The 14,644-nt window shown below is 39.5% G+C and overlaps 1 protein-coding gene across 2 annotated transcripts in view; it reads left to right on the top strand.

Moving 5' to 3' along the window:
* The window catches only part of LOC109912652 (pro-neuregulin-2, membrane-bound isoform-like), a 663,648-nt gene that overhangs the window by 596,444 nt on the left and 52,560 nt on the right, over nucleotides 1–14,644 (top strand). The window lies entirely within an intron of this gene.

The raw sequence follows: 14,644 nt of genomic DNA, 5'->3' as shown, positions 1-14,644 counted from the left end.
GGTAATAGAACTGGTACAGGCATGATGGGCCAAATAGCTTCCTTCTGTCCGGTAACAATCCTGTGATTCTGCAAAGAAGCTTTTCCAATATGTTCTTTGACATTTCAGGTGAGACCTCTGTGCAGAGCTTGTCATTGTTTTAATGAGTTTAGTGTAAAATTGTGCATATGTAAAATCCATTGGGAAGCTTTACTATGTTTTTATGGAGGCTAATTGTATTAATTTTCGAAAGGTGACTTTTGGATGGAAAGCAATGTATTGTTGATTTTTCAACTGATAATCAAACACCCTGAACTCCCTTGCACTTCTTCAGCCTTCTCAATCTGTGTGCCTGTTGAATTCTGAGGAAGCTTGTTTACGTGCATTTTCAGGTACAATCTAAGTTCTAAGCTGTGATGTTTCAACTACTGTATGTATTAGTTCCTCCATGTATAAGCATTCCAGGCCATTGACTTCAGCCACCACAGTAAATCATACGACAGTTGCAGTAATACGTTGAAAATAGGAAGCAATTAATTTGGATTCTGGTTCATGATTGTAGCTTTATTACCAAATTTCACTACAGCAATTGGCAATGCTCTGTGCATATGCACAACTTAAATTTAAAATAAGCATTATTGTTTAATATTACAGGGATTAGGTTTAACACTGACAGAGATTTTAAGTTTCATTTTATGGCAGACGGGCTTCAACTGATCTGGAACAGCAGCTCGCTCATTATTTGATGTGGTATTTAAGTCAATAATGTAAAATTACCCACATCAAGCAAGTGAGCAGAGCTGCCGCTTCTGATTGTTGTGTTGACATCCTTTTGAATTTGTGAGAATGTACTAGCAATCAACCATCACATTGAACCAGTTCTCCTGGTAGGGAGTTGTGAGCCAAGCTAATAACCTGTCACATAAAAGGAGACTAAGTTACAGAAAGATCAGAGAATGAAATCCTCTGCATGTAAAGTAGTGAAAGAAATGAGGTGATTTTGTGCTGATAGGTATGGAAGTGAAGAAGAATATGAAATTACTTAAGACAATGTTAAAGAACTTATAATTCGGAGAAGTTGCAAATGGGTGCATGACACATCTGCAGTTCTACATCACACAACTCTGAAAAAGGTCTGACTGTATATTATGGCCCATTGTCAGATATGATCTCTTCAATGTACCAAACTGGTTGAATATTGTATCCATTGTGTCTGGCACAAATGCACTTAAGGTGTCCTTTAATTGTCTGATTGTTGGAAATATGGAGAAATAATCAGTGACCATGAGAACATTGTTGCCATGTATGGAAAATAAATCCATTATGATCTTGGATCATGAGAACAACGAAATGTAAAGGTGTATTGGTTCTTTGGGTTGCCGTGGTTGGTGACTCTAATCTGCCTTGAATATCCTCAGTGTTCTCAGTGCCACTATTGATTTCTATCTAATATACAGTATCCTGTGCCAGGTATCTTGTTTGTTCTGTGCCCATACATTCTTCATGTAATTAACAATATTCCCGTCAAAGAACTTTGGGTACAAGTCTATGTTTTTGTTTGACGTTTGCACCATTGAAATGCCTGTTCATCCTTGTGTGACCAAAAACATCACTTGTATAGTGCCAGGATTTCCTACTACAATTATTTTCCATCGTGTCATCAGTCATTGTTTGCATTTGTTGTTTATTCTTGAAAGCAGTTGCATTTGTACTGCCCAAAATTCATCAAAACAACCTCAAGCACATCTTCCATTTTGATGTCTGTATAGTCTACTTGTAAGTCTAGTGGAACTTCAGCATTCATATTCGGATTTGGTAACCTGAATATTTGGCTGAGGTAACTATTTTGATACTAGGCTTGTAGCAGACATCCAAGTTGTACCCCATATTCCTTACCAGGATTTTTTGTAGTCTAGTCAGTTTGCACCAGATCATTTCCAGTGGTTTATGATCAGTTTCCACAGTGATGTACATAGCAAGAGATACATGTGGAATTTTGTGACAGCAAATATGTGAGTGTTTTATGATCTATTTTTGAATAATTGTGCGTCTGTTAAACATTTTAAAAATTCATTTACAGGTTTTGGTTTCTTGCTGGCTTAGCTAGCATTTATTGGCAGTCCTAATTTCCCTTGAGAAAGTAATGGTGAGCTATCTTCTTGAACCACTGCATTACATATGATTTAGGCTTTCCCATAGTATAATTAGATAGGGACTTGCAGGATTTTTATCTGGTGATGGTGAAGGAACTGTGATATATTTCCATGTCAGGAGGATGTGTGGCTTGAAGGGAACTTGCAAATAGTGCTGTTCCCATGCACTTGTCCTTCCAGGTAGTAGATGTCACAGGTTTACAAAGTGCTGTCTAAGGACTCTTGGTAAATTTCTGCAGTGCATCCCATAGATGTACAAACTATTCCCATTTTACATTGATGGTGGGGAGAATTGAAAGTGTTAGATGTGATGCTAATCCGATGAGCTGCTGTGTCCTGGAACTAAATGCAGTTGGTTTGCCGTCTCGTTTGATGCACACTCTTAGCCCTCTTTGCAATACATTAACTTCCAGGATTGTCTTTTTCTTCGGATTATAGTATTGAAGGATATAAGTATCTGAGACAACGCTTGTTTGAGTGACTTGAACATGTGTTGATTATCCTCCTGCCATATATGTGGTATATTTTTCTTTAAGAGCTCCTTGAATGATGATATTTTGTTGGAATAGTTTAGTATGTGTAGCATTAGGAAGTTAAAAAAATCCAAGATATCTCTTTATTTTTGGGAATGTGCAACTTTTTACATTTTCAACTTTGTCTGGCTTGGGCTGGAACCAAAAAAATACATCTGACCTCAATTTACCAGGTACATCTTGCTGTTGAAGACGAGTCCTTAACGATGTACTGCCATCATCAGAGAGTGAAGATGTTGGTCATGCTCTTCTTTAGTTTTGCCAGTCACTACAATGTATACATATTGAGGAATATTCAATGTAATTGTGTCCTGATGCTGCTGGAACAGATCATGACTCTCAAATAGATAAAAGGTAGTCTCTAGAAGCAATACCTTCCAAATTGTGTTCTGGAAGCATTGATTTCTTGAGTTTCCTTTGTCAGTGAACGGATCATTTTCTATATTTGGCATTCTTCTTGATGAAGAATTGAGCTGTTGCAATTTTGGGATTCAGTTTCTCCAATGTTGTGATTTTGTGTGGGAATCTCATTGAGAAAGGTTTAAATGCCTAGGGCCAAACATACCTTGAATGTCCCATTGTCCTTTAGCACACATGTAATAGATTTGCACTCCTCTGTGAGTTGGTGTACATGACTAATATAATACCATTATATTTCACATTGTCCACCTCAGTCTTCAATTTCACTTGCATGTTAACACTATATTTTAGGATCGTCAGCTGACAGAATTGCATCTTCTCTGAGGTGCGATGCTGAATCACCTTTGATGATGCCAGGGATGGATGACCCATTATACGCAGCTAATTTTTGGTGTTGTATATTGTATCATTGTCTTCCAACACTCCAGCTACATATCCTTTGAGGCACTAACGGGTGTACATTAACTCCTTTCTAGACATTGATCTTGTGCTTGTATTTGCCAATGTTCTTTGGGCATATGTTAATATTGGCAAAAGCTGACAACAGTTTGACTTTGTTCAAAAAAAAATATTGTTGCACTCACAATGCAGAGAACCTGTTCAGGTTCTGGTTGAAGTTTCTTCTGGTCCATCTTACGTTGACTTTATGTACTTGCTTGTGCTTATGCAAGTCTCAGGCAAACTCCCTCTTGTTGCTGCCAGAATCCTGCACATGCTTTTTGTTTGGGTGAATTGAATAGTAGGTTCTTCTCTGAAACCAGAAGTATTGAAGCCCTAACTAGCTCCATTATCTGTTCATTTGGGGCAGGTCATTCTCTTAAAAATGAGTTTTCACCCTTGTCACAGCACCTACTGACAAAGTGATGACTTGATCTTTATGGTTGTTGCTTGTCAGACATTAGCTCCAAACAGTGAATTTTTAAAGTTCACTTTTATACAAAGCTGATTTTTCAGCATTTCCCAAGGTGTACCAGTATCATTCTGCTCCTCTTGTCAGCTCCTCTGTCTAAATCCTCATTTTCACAAATTGCTTATCCAGCTTTACAGTGGCTAATGCTAAGAAGCATAGCTCCATCCTTGTTTGAAAAGCCTAAATTCAAATAGGATGCTTGACTCAGAGTCCCTACAGTGCAGAAGCAGGTCATTCGGCCCAACAAGTCCACATTGCCCCTCCGAAGAGCATCCCACCCAGACCCATTCCCCCAAACCTGCAATTCCCATGTCTAACCCACCAAACCTAAACATCCCCGGACGCATGGCCAATCCACCTACCCTGCACAGATACAGGGAGAACATGCAAGGTCCACAAAGACAGTCTCCTGAGGGTGGAATTAAACCCGGGTCCCTGGTGCTGTGAGGCAGCAGTGCTAACCACTGAGCCACCATGCCTCTCTTATTTATGGTAGGGAGTAAGGTAGTCAGCTCCCTGATATTTCTTGACTTTTGCGAATATTCTCAATATGTAGGGATTTTTAGCATTTCCAGTCCATGGAGGTTCAGCACCACAGCTGCTGTTCTTTGTTAAGATGTTTTTTTTTCTCACCTGCGCTGCTTTTGACTGTAACTCAGGCTTTTCTCCTTATGGACGAATGACAACTAATGTCATCACAATGGGCTTCTACAGCCCAGTTTGGCATTGAGTCACTGCTTGTATGAGCCACTGATCCAATCAGTTCGCAAAGCATGTACTCTCTATTCAGTGATTGCTGTTTGTGTAATTTTTTTTTCTCAATTTCTCTACTACTTTGCATCTGGTTTGAGGCATTTTCCTGTGTATTTGAAGTTCACACTATCTTCATTGTTCAAGAAAAAACACTTCTTACCACATTGTGATCATGTGTTGTTCATCTAACACAAAGTTACCATTTTCACACAGAACAAGTAAAAACTACCCAGATTCCATTCAATTGAAAACCTGCAATATGTTTACTCAAAAGCCAGAAAGATTACAGACATTCAGTATTTGTAGTTACAGAAATATTGCACTGGTGCACTGAAACTGGATTCACATCATTGCTAGTCACAATAACTTATCTAAGTCTCTTGCTCATTACGTACTCAGTCCTTAAAAGTGACCTTACAACATCCATAGTCAGGCAAAACATTTTCAGAGTAAGAGATAGTCAAGCACTATTGACATGTGATGACCTGCATTCTTTTATTGGGTGGGGGGTGGGGGCAGGTGCAGGGATTTCATAGAATACCTACAGGTGGAAGTACGCCATTCAGTCTATCAAGTCCACACCGAAACTCCAAAGAGCATCTCACCCAGACTGACCACCACCCCTCCTCATTGTTGTAACCCCGCATTTCCCATGGCTAATTCACCCAGCCTGCACATTCCTGGGCACTATGGGCAAGTTAGCATGGCCAATCCACCTAACCTGCACATCTTTGGACTGTGGGAGGAAACTGGAGCACTCGGAGGAAACTCATGCAGACACGGGGAGAATGTGCAAACTCCACATAGTCACCTGAGCATGGAATTGAGCCCAGCACCCTGCCACTGTGAGCCAACAGTGCTAACCACTGAGTCACTGTGCAGCCCAAATGGGCAGATGTATTTGAAATTGTCCTGCCCTGAGAGAGGTGGACATGATGTCACCGCAGATGCTCAACTAATGCAACCATTGATCCAAGTGAAGGACAGAGACATCCTCAGGACTGTAGGGATATTGAGAGAACAAGATGATGAGTCACATAATCCATGATATAGGATCACTGAGGAACAAGCTTCAGAGTCCATTTGATCTAAACTGGCTCCTCTTAGCTAACTCTGGATATCCTGAAGTTTGGCATACAAAGCAAGGCATTGTCCACACATACAGCATGTGACACAGTGGCATGTGAGCAACCAAGCCAAGGTGAGATAACATGTAGCTTTCAAGGTTACATCATAAGGGCTTGCTTGAGCAGGCTCATACCATGCTAATATCCAGAAGCCCATAAAGGCAACTATGTGGGCATGAAAGCTGAACTAACTGAAGTGAACTAGCATGCTCAGCTTGGGAATAAATCAACAGTTACACAGTGGCACACAGTTATGGGGATATTTCGGAATACTCAGAATAAGTGCATTCCTTCTATAAATAAAAACTACAAAGGGAAGACTCACCATCGGTAGTTAACTAAAGAAGTTAAGGAAAGCATCAAACTTAGGGAAAAAGCACGCAACTGCACAAAGGTGTATAACAGTTCTGATAATTGAACAGAATATAAGGAACATCAGGGAATGCCAGTCAACTCATGATGTAAACGGCTCTAGGATTTCATGACATCTTCCGTTTCAGCTTCTGCTTGTAAGCTGGAAGGAGGAACGCAGCGCTGTGGTCGGATTTTCCGAAGTGTGGGCAGGGGATTGAGCAGTAGGCATCTTTGATGGTTGTGTAGCAGCGGTCCAGGATGTTTATTCCTCTGGTGGGGCAAGAGATGTGTTGGTGGTATTTTGGCATCACCTGCTTGAGTTTGGCTTGGTTGAAGTCGCTGGCGACAATGAATAGGGACTCGGGGAATTTTGTCTCTGGTGTTTTTGTAGCAGTGTAAATCTTGTCTAGGGTATTCTTCACATCTGCATGCATGCTCCGCCCTCTACTGTACCCCCTGTATACCTCCAACTGTGTTGCCAAATTCTGAATGAACGCTAATTACAAGTTCGCTGACGACACCCCCGTAGTGGGACGGATATCTAACAATGAGTCAAAATACAGAAGGGAAATAGAGAGCTTGGTGACATGGTGCAATGAAAACAATCTGTCTCTCAATGTTGGCAAAACTAAAGAACTGATCTTCAACTTCAGAAAGACTGGAGGAGAACATGCCCCCATCTACATCAACGGGACTGAGGCTGAGAGAGTGAAGAGCTTCAAGTTCCTCGGAGTGAAAATAACCAACGACCTGCCCTGTACTTGCCACGTAAATGCAACAGTCAAGAAAGAACAACAATGCCTCTTCTTCCTCAGGCAGCTCAAAAAATTTGGCATGTCCATAAGGACCCTCACCAACTTCTACAGATGCACCATAGAAAGCATACTGTCTGGGTGCATAATAGCCTGGTATGGCAACTGCTCTGCCCAGGACCGTGAGAAACTGCACAGCCCAGACCATCACGGAAGCCAACCTTCCATCCATGGACTCTATTTACAGGGCTTACCGCTGCGGAAAGGCAGCCAATGTCATCAAAGACCCATCGGTAATGCTCTCTTACAACCTCTTCCATCAGGCAGAAGATACAGAAGCTTGAACACATGCACAGTCAGGTTCAGGAACAGCTTCTTTTCGGCCATTATCAGACTATTGAATGGACTGTAGCCTGAGATAATGTAACCTGTATACTTCTAAGTCTTTTGGATCTGTACATCCTTTGCTTGCTGAGATCTGCCTATGCCACTTGTAAACAAAGCTTTTCACTTTATTTCGGCACATGTGACAATAAAATCAATCAATCAATCATATCTCATTGGAACATGATGCCATGAGTTCTGCAGTAATGCTGGCTCACTGGGAGCAATGTCCAACTCAGAACACTTCTCTAGCCATTGTACTTTTGATTAATATGATGTCCCTCTGAATCTAAGCATCAACTCCACCAAACTAACCAGAAAAAGAACATTTCACAAATGCCTGTGATTCCTTAGGAAATTAAAGTGGGATTCCCTTTTTCCTTGATGACCAATATCTTTGATTCTTGCCCTCACCCACCACTTCTCATTATTCTTTACCCACATCACCTCGCTATTCCTGTTGCTCCTGTTACCCTTAAACCTCCTCCATTTCCATAGATCTCATCCATTTTTATATGGACTTCACTACTCTACCCTGAGCCCATAACTGTCAAAGTCTCAATGCTCATTCCCATCCTGATCCTTCCTCTCCCAATGCTACCTAAATGCTCACTTACCATGTAACCATACAATTCCCACCCTACCACATCAAACTGTCCTCATCACTGTCAATTTACCTCTGTTGCACAGTAACAACAGATAAATCCAAGACATAAACTTCCACAGCATTGATCATGCCCGACACTCAGCTCTGTGTGACATGTTCTTCCCAATCATCACCCTCAATGGACTAGGACAAGCCAAAATCATGTTGCGATGTCTAGCATCCTCTTTTCCCCACTGACCTCTCACCTCCCTGTGCCACTTTTCTTCATCTTGCCTCCCAATCACAGCAACTGTTTCTCCACTTGTGACTTTTGCTCCACTTTGCCCACATAGCCACCCTTTTCTTCATGCCACTTTCTCTCTAGTTGGAGATCTTACACCACAACTCAATCATTAACATTGATTTAAAGCCATATTACTATAAGGACAAAGCAGCAAGTACTTGCTCTGAAATCCTGGAAGAGGCTGAACTTGCTAAGGTACATACCAATTATATGCATTTGGTATCTGAAGGCATGTATTGCTTTATTACATAGGACTTGGTTGGGAATGAGCACTTAATTGCAGCAATTGTGTTTTTGTAAAATAAATTGCTTTTCAAATTGCTGAATTGTCCCTCTAGACACAAGTTTGCTCTTTAATTAAACTGAGTTTCAGCCATCACATTTTAATGATGTTAGTAGTTTACTGACTATTCAGTAAATAAGCAAAAACAATCTTTGGATCGCTCTGCTGCCTTTATTAGAAGAAATCAAATCCTTGTATTTATCCTTTTAGAATACTTCTCTGTGTTTATTTTTCAAAGTTGTCCATATATGTATCATTTCAATTTTTCAGGTAGAATCACTTGAATGAATGACATAGTGCTACAATCTGAGTTTTTGAAAGTTACGGGGGCCTTTACATTCAACAACAGATGGGAAATAGTGTCATCCGATGACGTTTGGCTATGATTAATAATTCTGTCATAATATTTTGCATAATCTATAGGCATGAGCAGGTTTTCAATTCATGTGATCAAGTTAACTGTGTTAATAATAAATTAAGCTGTTATACATGAATTACAAAGATTTAGATGGGTAATTGTTTAATATTTATAATTAGTTACTTATTTAAATTAGATAAAAGTGACAACAATTCGCTCTTTCAGTTACGTGATAGATGTGGCATTCTTGTTTTTCTTGGGTCTTACTGTTGGTCTTACATAATGCAAGGAACATCAACTGAGAAGATTAATTAAGAAGATCACAGCAAGATCATATTCTATGAACAAATACAATGGCACTGACAGCTTTTACTGACACTTTGTATTGAATGAAAGTATCTTGAGTCTAGCTGGCTTGATCAAGCAGCACTTACTCGATCAATTAACTGAATTTTTAGCAAAAAAAAATTGTAGAAAGAATACAGAAGAACTTTTGATTATGGCTCATTTATGTCCCACACATATTGATGCAGAAATTAACTATCAGGCATTCTAACAGTGGAAAAACTAACGGGACAGACAATAATTTTGGCACGAAGACCAATGTATACTGACGAATGAGTCTCATTAACATTCATGTGGCAGACTTTAGGCAGCAAACAATCACCCCTTGCAGCATGTTGCCTCCCGTGGACCTGACAGTTGAATTATGATTGCAGAGGTGGTAAGGAAACCTCATGTGGGAGCAGCACATATAAATCTGTGGAGCCTAGAGGAGAATATCACTAACATAAACTTAGCCCTTACTTTCTTGGGGCTGTTCTGCTGCACTGCCAGTGTTTACTGAGTGTATTGATGTTATGACCCCCGTAGAGATGAATAAGATTTAAGCAGAGACATGACTCTCCTGGCAAAAACAAACAGAAAGGATTGCACAGAGTTCATACTTTAAGATATTTAGTGTAACAAACAAACTAAAATCAACATCAACTAAATATTACTTAACAGGTACCTAATCACTAAACAAATGAAAATATACTTTGCCCATTATCTAAAAAGCTCTACAACAGTTAACTAGGGTTCTACATGCATAATATATGCTCCTACCATGAGGCATTGTGGGTACCAAACTCACCTCATTAACTATTATCCTGCCCAAACGACATCTCTCATAGAATCCCCACAGTGCGGATGCAGGCCATTTCAGCCCATTTAGTCCACACCAACCCTCCAAAGAGCATCACACCCAAACCCTAACCCCCCTATCCTATCCGTGTGACCCTGCATTTCCCATGGCTAATCCATAGCCTGCATATCCATAGACACTATGGGCAATCTAGCATAGCCAATCCACCTAAGCTGCACATATTTGGACAGTGGGAGGACCCGGAAGAAACCCACACAGACACGGGTAGAACGTGCAAACTCCACACAGACAGTTGCCCGAGGGTGGAATCGAACCCGGGTCCCTGGCGCTGTGATGCAGCAGTGCTAGCCACTGAGCCACCATGCCGCCTGTCATGTCTGATTCCAGCCCCATTTTTCGTGCACCATTAAAGAACAACTCACTGCTCAGCAGATAACTGTCAGCAACACTTGCGCCCACAGCATCTTTGAAAGGCAATGTAATGACTTCAAAGCCATAAATGGTCAAATAGCCAACACATCTGACACTGGTTCACACATACAACCCTATTCCCTCACTCTAAGCAGTGGAGAATATCACATACAGGCAATCAATCAAACAAATGCAAACATGAACTTTTATTAACAGGCAGCAAAGGTAACCAAGAGCGAGCAAGCTGCCCTGAGATGGAGCTGGATCCAATCCTGCGGTTGGGTGCCTGTCCTTGCTGCACCTTTTCGACGTAAGCTGCTGGCGTGCTCTGCAGCGTGGGTCTGTACTTCCTAATTGGCCTGCCAGTGGATCAGAGAGTGCAGTGCCATGGTCTTGAGGACAGATACCACATGGTGACCATGCATGGTGCCCTGAGATGCTGGCTAGTTGTAAGCAACATGGAGGTTCTTTGAGTGGTGAGCTGAATCCACCAGATCTGCTCCGATTTCTATGTTGGGTTTTCTTGACGTCTAGCATATTTAGCCAGTTTGATAGGATAGGGAACTCAGTATTACTGAGGCAAGTTGAACAGAATAGAATAGTAATTTATTTCACTTTATTAACAAAGCATTTAACAAGCTATTATTTCCCCTAAATTGGCAACTCTCAACTGACCATGAGAAACTTGCCGTACTGTTTGTCAAAATACATAAAAGATGGAGCAAATGGACAGTGTTCAAATCCCAGCTGACCCAGACATGTGTGTTGACATGCCCGAACATTTTAGACTAGAAAAATCTAAAAGATGGAGTGAGATGCTCTCAACATTGAGATGAGCCTCAGTAGACTTTGTATCTGATCAAATTGCGCTATAGTCCATATTGCTCTGACCGCTATAAGATTCTTCCCATTAACACTGTTTCTCTCAGATATGCTGTCAGCCTGTTGAGTTTCTCCAGCATATTCTGTTTTAGTTTTAGATTCCCAGCATTCACAGTACTTTACTCTCATTTGTAAGTTATTTGAAATGCTTGTAGAGCCAAAAATGCTAGATAAACACTCCAACATTACCAGTAGAACAGATTCTGTTTATCAAGTTGATGTCTTCAATCAAGTACTGTGATTTAAGGTGGGGTTTTAATGTTTAATATTCCTTTTGAAAAGGCATCCTTCAATCAAATAATTTTGTTAAAGGATTCACAACAGTGATTGAGCTATCATCAGTTACTCACTATGTATCTTTGGACATTGGGCAGGTTTTCAATATGTTTCTTTCATACACTTTAATTTAACCTTCATGACAGTAATTATTACTAAAGATTTAAATGATATGCAATTGCATATTCATGATTTTTGCAAAATAGCTATTACATTTTTCCTAACACATACAGTCTTCACTAGTTGTGATACTTTACTCCAAAATGTTTAATTTTAATATTTTCATTAGGTATTTTCAGCCTGCCAATAGAGCATAAAACAGGTATTACAAATTGACAATAGAAATAGGAAGTAAATTTGGGCCAATGCTATTATGGATGGACAGTCTACAAGATGAGAGTTACGGAGGGCAACATGTTGAAACCCTGCCCCAGAACAGTTTATATGTAGTCTTGAAGCAGAAATCTGTAATTTAAGTGGCTCTTACATGTTCTTGAAGGAACTTGCAGAACTGGAAGATCGTTACCTGTTACTTTGCAAAATAATCCTCATATATTTGACACTTCTGTAATTGTGTGCCAATTATTGTGATGACAATTTTAGGGTTTCATTTCTGGATCAGCAACACTATCCAGACTTTAAAATAGTTGCATTATTTAATGTGCTGACATAAGGAAACAAATCATGCTTAGCCCTTTGTTTCCAATATTACAACTCAGTGAAGCAAATAACTAACTGGGGAATAAAATGGGATCTCCTCAATGCTGCTCGCAGTTCAGAAATGCAGATGAAAAGATCTGCAAGTACAAGTTATATAATTTTAATTATAAATCATTATATATTACAATATTAGGAAGTCTAATGGAATGTTAACCTTTATTGCAAGAGGATTTGAATATCGAAGTAATGAAGTCTTGCTTCAATTGTGTAGGAGCTCAGTTAGCCAGCACCTGGAGAACTGTGTGCAGTTGTGGTGTCCTTACCTCAAGAAAGATATAGCCTTAAGAGAGAGCAACACAGGTTCGCATGGTGTGTTCCTAGGATGGCAGGACTGTCTTATGAATTGAGGTTGGGCAAAGTGGGTCTGTATTCTCGAGAAGAATGAGGGGTGATCACATTAAAATGTATGAAATACTTAAACCAACAGGCAGGGTAGGTGCAGGTAAAATCTTCTGATTGGGGAGTCCAAAACCATGGAGTACAGTTTAAAGATAAAGAGGATGCCACACAGGTCTGAGTTGAGGAAAAACTATTTTACACGAGTTTAGAGTTCTCTACAATAGAGGCCTGTGGAGACTTAGTATTTGAGTATGTTTATGGTAGAAATTTAAAAGTTTCTAATTACCAATGGTTTACAGGATTATTGGGATGGAGTGAGCAGAAGACATTAAAGTGTTTGATCAGATATGATCCCATTGAATGGTGAGGCAGGCTCAATGGACTGAATTATCCTCTCCTGTTTCTATAAACATTGGAAAGTTGGATACTCATCCTTAAACAAGAATAAAAACAGAAAAATATCAGATATACCGAGCAAATCTGGCAGCATCTGTAGAGAGAAAGAGACGGAGTTAGCATTCATTGTTTACTCGACTTCTCTCTCTACAGCTTGTTGTAAAACCAGGTGAATATTTCAAATTTACAGCAGTATTTTGTTTTTGTTTCTCTAATTAATGATAACAAACACAGAATGATAAAAGGCAAGTTAAATCTGACAAATATAATAAAATTCATTGAGAAAATAGTGGGATATAATGATAAAGGAAATGCAGTAAAAGCTGTGAGCATGTACTTTCAAAAAGTAGTTAATGATGCTGAGAGGCTTCTTAATATAATTAATTAAGTAACTAATTAATTGAATTGGTTTTAAAAGCAGTATGATCTTATTGTAGAAAATGTGCTAAGGACATATAAAATGAAGTTGTGATTCATGGATTAGACGAATGTAAATAGTAAATTCAACAGCAAATATAAATTCACTTGGGATCCATATAGAGGAAATTGATTTCTTAACATAAAAAACGGTCTCAAGTTAGGTTTAAAGATTGAATAACAAAATTCTAAAATCAGGTAAAAATAAGGAGTTGAATTAACTAATAAAATGAACTCTTAGTAACTTCAGCACGGTATAGACTAGCTAGCAGATTGAACACCTTGCTACCTGATGAAATTTCGCTATCAGCCTTGGTCCCCTTGACAACACCAGACAGTGCTCATCTCTTTACGCAACCTGGATAGTGTTCATCCTTTTCACACTCCCCTCTCTCCTGACTCATCTTGTGGAGAACACTATCGAGGGTTCAGGAAGGGAGGAGGCCACAGTCAAGGGAGTTCTTTTATATGAACTCCGGACATCAGAATTTTGTGAACAGTTCTGATGAAGGGTCACTGAACTCAAAACATGAATTTTGTTTTTATCTCAACAGATGCTGCCAGACCTGCTGAGTTTCTCTAGTACTTTGTCCATATCAAACAGCATCCACAGTTCTGTTTTATTATAAGAGTGCAGGCAGCTTGCTTAAGACAATGCCAAGGATAAGAGACTTTAGTTCTGAGGAGATACTAAGGAAATTGTGACTCTTGCTAACAGAATATAAATAAAGAGGATATTGGATAAATATTTCCAACATTATGAGAAATTTTAATAAAATAAAACTTTTGTCAGTGGTTGGTGAGACAATAACTGAACGGCATCAAAAAGAAAGTTTAGGAAAATTATTTTTTTTCATGAGGATTATTAGGACATGGAATTTTCTACTTGATACTGTGGTGTAAGGAAGTTCCATAATTAAGCTGATAAATATTTAAGAACAAACTTAAGGCATGGTGGAATGGCTGTGAAGTCAAAGTAAGTACTTAACTATTTCAGGCAATCAACATGAGACTAAATGGAATGAATGGGCTGATGTAATTCTGTAACTTATGCTTTCTTTGATGTAGGAAATTCTAAACTTATATAACAAGGTGTAGAGCTGGATGAACACAGCAGGCCAAGCAGCATCAGAGGAGCAGGAAAGCTGACATTTTGGGTC

This window comes from Rhincodon typus, chromosome 12 (assembly GCF_021869965.1).
Source record: "Rhincodon typus isolate 14 chromosome 12, sRhiTyp1.1, whole genome shotgun sequence".
NCBI lineage: Eukaryota > Metazoa > Chordata > Chondrichthyes > Orectolobiformes > Rhincodontidae > Rhincodon > Rhincodon typus.
Note: the sequence above shows the minus strand (reverse complement) of the source record. Positions and strands in the feature narration are given on the sequence as shown.